Source organism: Musca vetustissima, unplaced genomic scaffold (genome assembly GCF_032173495.1).
Source record: "Musca vetustissima isolate MV318-11 ecotype Yass unplaced genomic scaffold, APGP_CSIRO_Mvet_v1 utg181342, whole genome shotgun sequence".
NCBI classification, from domain to species: domain Eukaryota; kingdom Metazoa; phylum Arthropoda; class Insecta; order Diptera; family Muscidae; genus Musca; species Musca vetustissima.
This window is the reverse complement of record NW_026873484.1, coordinates 3,718-9,429: the sequence shown is the minus strand read 5'-3', so window position 1 is coordinate 9,429 and position 5,712 is coordinate 3,718. Positions and strand designations below refer to the sequence as shown.

Genomic DNA, 5,712 nt, shown 5'->3' with positions numbered 1-5,712 from the left:
GATTCAAATTTGGATAAATATCACATATTTTATTTCATCCAATTTCATGTTAATAGTCCTGTTTAATATATCCATAGTGGTGAAGGGTATCATATAGTCGGCCCCGTCCGACTTTACTACTTTCCTTACTGGTTTTCTTTTTATTAGAGAAATAGTAGTTCGTTTATTTTTGTTTGATCATGCCTATTGTAAATTATTTTCCCATTTCTTTTCTGGAATGAAGAAAAACACAAAACTCCTTTATTTATTATTTGTTGTATATTTTTTTCTTCATTTCTTTTTTCTATTCTCTTTTTTCGATTGCAGTCTAGCAAATATGGAAAAATGGATGATGAGGTATGATTTGCAGTTTGTGATATGTTTAAGTTAAATTTTTTTGATTCTCTCGCAAAGAATTCATACTGAATGGAAGAAGAGTAGATTTTGGAAGACACAAGAGTCAAGTTCCATGATTTGAAAAATGTTTTAAAATTTGCATACTCATATGAAGTAATGAGTGAAGTTTCAAAATTAAATAAAATTAAATAAATTTTTTTAAGTAAAAGAAATATATTTTTCGAATTTCCATCATCTACCCTTACTTTAATTTTTTTATAAATTCTAATTTTTTTATTTATTTTTTCTTCTATAATTTTTTTTTTTTTATTTTTTTATAATCATCCTGTAATTTGTTTTCCATTATTTTGTTGGAGTATTTACTGCCGTAGTTTTGAGTTCCCCATTTGATGATATGATTTTTGAATATGTTTTTTCTAAATAAAAGGTATGTTGAATATATTTTAATATTTTTTTTAAGAAATTTTTTTCACCACTTTTTCTCACTCTATTATTATTTTAAAAAATTAATCAATTGTTTTCACCTAACTTCTAAATATGTTGCCATTAAATGTTGTACATTTTCTCCATGTCTAAGTAACAAAAAAAAATATTATTTTTTTTTTAATTTTTTTCACATCTCATATATTTAAATTTATATATATATTAATAGTAATATAAGTATATATACAGTCGAATAAAAATATTATTCGACTGTATATTAAAAAGGAATATTTTTACAGATAATCATATAAACCACTGTGCTACATGTTCAAAAAATACTCAGAACTTGTATTGATTTGTAAAAATATTCGTTTTTATTAAATAATGTATTGTATTAAAATATCGTTTTTTATTAAAAAGGGTTGATTTTTCAAAGTAACTTTTTCCGATTTTATACAAAAAAATCTCAAAAAAATCTTTCAAATTGAGACGATAACAAAATATATTGGTTTTATTATCGATAACAAAAATTTCCCTATAAATTCATACCGATAACATCATTTTCTACATAATATCTTATCGATAACTAGATTTTCCATAAAAATTTTGATCGATAATGAAATTTTTCGCTGTAATTCTAATCGATAACAAGATGAATGATAAAAATTACTATCGATAACAACATTTTTTACAGGAATTCGTATCGATAATTTTTAAACATAGATGATAAAAAGATTTTTATTGAATTTTAATATCGATAACAAAAATTTCACTACATATTCATACCGATAACAGTATTTGCTGCAGAAATTTTTATCGTTAACAATATTTTCTAAAGATCGATAAAAAAACTTCCCCTCGATAACAAGGTTTTTGATAAAAAAAATACCATCGATAACAAACTATATTGATTTAGTTATGGATAACAAAAATTTCCCTATAAATTCATATCGATAACAAAATTTTCGATAATTTTATCGATAACTAGATTTTCCACAGAAATTCTGAACGATAACAACATTTTCTATTGAAAATCTAATCGATAACAAGATTATCGATAACAATTTTGTTCGAATTTTAATATCGATAACAAAAATTGCCTCATAAATTCGTATCGATAAGATAATTTTCTGTTGAAATTCTTATCGATTACAATATTTTAAATAGAAATTGTCTTCGATAACAAAATTTTTTTGTTGAAAAGCTAATCGATTATAAGATTTTTGACAAAAGTTACTATCGATAACAATTTTTTATGAAAATTCTTATTAATGACTTGATTTTAGGTAATATTTTTAAAGAAAATTAAATATCTCTATCGAAAGGAATATTTTATATATAGCGATAACAAAAATGTTAGTAGTAATTTTTATCGATAACCGAATTTTTCTATAAAACATTTTATCGATAACAAGAATTTATTTTCGATAATAAAATGTTTCTATCGATAACAACATTTTCTAAAAAGAAACATTATCTATAACAACAATTTCTGCAATAATTCTTATCGATAATCTATAAAACTTTTTATCGATAACACGATTTTCTATTGAAATTTTTTTTTTCGATAATATAATTTTTCTATCGATAAAATTAATTGTTCGGTCGTAATATTTATCGATAACAAAAACTTCTATACAATTTCTTATCGATAACTGGATTTTCTATGAAGATTTTTATCGATAACCGGATTTTATATAAAAATTTTGATCGATAACTAGATTTTTATAGACTTTTTTCGATAATACAATTTTTCTATCGATAAACTAAATTTTCTATAATAATATTTATCGATTAGAAAATTTTCTATAGTAAATTTTATCGATAACAAAAACTTCTAAAAAAATTCTTATCGATAAAGATTGTCTATAAAAATTAATTTCTGTAATATTTTTCTATAGATATTATTTTTGATAATAAAATTTTTCTATCGATAACAAAATTTCCTATTGTAGTTATTTGTAATCTAATCTTGCAATTTCTATAGAAGTTATTTTTGATAATACGATTTATCTATCTACAAAACTACATTTTCGATAGTAATATTTATCGATAACAAGATGTTTCTATTGTAATTTTTATCGATAACAAAATTGTCTATAATAATTTTTAACGAAAACAACATTTTCTAAAGAAATTATTTTCGGTAATACGATTTTTCTATTGATAAGAATTTATTTATTCTAACTTTTATCGATTATCAGATTTTCTATAAAAATTTTTATCGATAACAACATTTTGGTACAGAAAGTATTTTCAATAATATAATTTTCGTATCCATTTTTATAGTCATTTTAATCGATAACAATATTTCCTATAAAATAAACATATCGATAACATGATTTTCCACAGAAAATATTATCGATAACAAGATTTTTTATAGAAAGATTGTTGATATTACGATTTTCTATAGTAATTTCTATCGATAACCAGATTTTCTAAAAAAAACGGTTATCTATTTTTACCAATAACATAATTTCCTGTTTCGATAACAATTATTATTGATATTTTCTACAATAACAAATTTATCGATAACAAAATTTTTTATTTAAATTCTTATCGATAATATGATTTTCTGAAGAATTTTTACCGAAAAAGTATAGTTTAGAAATTTTTGTCTATAAAAAATTCTAATCGATAACTATTTTCTTAATCTCGATAATATCATTCTAAAAAAGTTATTTAAAAAAAATCACCCTTTATAAAATATAATAAATTTTTGTATAATAAAATATTTTTAAATAAAAAAACTAAAGTTGTTGTTTTTTTCGTTTTCTTTTTCTTTTCCTTTCCCGCCCCTCTTCTTATACTCTATTGACAACCATGCATTTCCGTATCCGTTTGAATTGAAAACATAACCCAAAAAACAAAAAACCGATACAAATGCAAACGTCATTGTTTGTTTGATGGATACCTTGATGTCTGTGTGGGTGTGATGTTGTACCGTTATCTTTTGTGTTGCGCTTTTTGGCTGTTGTGCTGCTCTCTGCTGTAACTACTCCTCTCTCTCTGCCGTTTCATCCTGAATTAAATAAATGCTGCCAACGAACGCTCTCTGTATTTCATAATAAATATAAATATACATGGATATATAAACATATATATAAATAAACAAATAATTGTTGTCATAATGTACATATATACATTTATATATATAAATAAATAAAAATATATATTTCGCTGACGCTGCTGACAACGACAACAAAAACCCCACAACAACAACAACACATATTAATAAAACCATAAAAATTCCTTTTATATTCTCCAAAAAAATACAAAAACAAAAATCCCCCTGAACAATGAATGAACGGATTTGTTCATGCAGATGATGAATGTCTATTATTTTCATCATCAGGCTGACGAACTTCTGGGCACCGCCAGTGAACAGTTCCTGGGCAAGAGCGTTAGCGAAATTAAACAGACGATCCTGCAGACTCTCGAAGGACATTTGCGTGCAATATTGGGTGAGTGTTTTTTAATAATTAATAAATATATTTAATTTCATATTCGATATTAATTTTAATGAAATCGATAACTAATCGATATGATCTCAAAATATAGAGAAAAAATTATTAATAAGAATTTCTATACAAATTGTTAGCGATTATAATTTCTATAGAAAATCTTTTAATGGATAATAATTTCTATGGAGAAGGCTGTTATCGATCAGAAGTACTTCAATAGAAAATATCGTCATCGAAAATTATTTCTTTACAAATCATGTTATCGATAATATTTTTTGTGGAAAATCGTATTATCAATTAAAATGTCGACAGAAAATCTAGTTATCGAAAATATTTTCTGTGAAAAATCTTGTAATCGATAATATTTTTTATGGAATATCGATAATATTTTCGGTAGAAAATCTTTTTATCAATAAGATTTTCTTTAGAAAATTTTATTATCAATAATATTTTCGATAGAAAATCATGTTATCGATCATTTTTTGGTAGAACACCTTGTTATCGATAATATTTTCTATAGAAAATTCTATAAAATATTCTATAAAAAATCGTATTATCGATAATAATTTTTATAGAAAATCTTGTTATTGATAATAAATTTAAAACAACATCTAGTTATCGATAATATTTTCGATAGAAAATCATGTTATAGATAATGTTTTCGGTAGAACACCTAGTTATCGATAATATTTTCTATAGAAAATTCTATGAAATATTCTATAAAAAATTGTATTATCGATAATAATTTTTGTAGAAAATCTTGTTATCGATAATATTTTATATAGAAAATCTGGTCTAAATCTTTTAATCGATAATATTTTCTGTAGAAAATCTTGTTATCGGTAATGTTTTCTATAGGAAATCTTGTTATCGATATTGTTTTCTATAGAAAATCTTGTTATCAATCGGAAAAAATTTCTACAGTAAATCTTGTTATCGGAAAATATTTATACAGAAAATCTTGTTATCGATAATGTTTTCGATAAAAAAACTTGTAATCGATAATATTTTCTATAAAAAATCGAATTATCGGAAATATTTTCTATAGAAACTCTTGTTATCGATAATAATTTCTATAGAAAATCTTGCTATCGATATTAATTTGTATAGAAAATTTTGTTCTCGATAACTATTTTAATAGAAAATCTTGTTATCGATGGTATTTTCTATAGGAAATCGTGTTATCGATATTAATTTCTATAGATATCAATAATAATTTTTATACATAATCATGTTATCGATAAAAAATTTAATAGTAAATCTTGTTATCGATAATAATTTCTATAGAAAATCGTATTATCGTATTGTTATTGGTAAACATTTTTATAGAAAATTTTGTTATCGATAACTATTTTTATAGAAAATATTGTTATCTTGCTATAGTGATTCCTATAGGAAATAATGCTATCAATAATAATTTCTAAAAAAAAACTTTTTATCGAAAATAATGCCTATTAAAAATCTTGTTATCGATAATAGTTTTAACAGA

General features: G+C 22.9%; 1 long non-coding RNA gene across 1 annotated transcript; it reads left to right on the top strand.

Moving 5' to 3' along the window:
* The first annotated feature begins 301 nt into the window (after positions 1 to 301).
* LOC133325559 (uncharacterized) lies at positions 302 to 4,194 on the top strand. The gene is made up of 2 exons (XR_009754165.1): positions 302 to 336; positions 4,085 to 4,194. It is a non-coding gene; the product is annotated as an uncharacterized LOC133325559 (long non-coding RNA).
* The last annotated feature ends 1,518 nt before the right edge of the window (positions 4,195 to 5,712 follow it).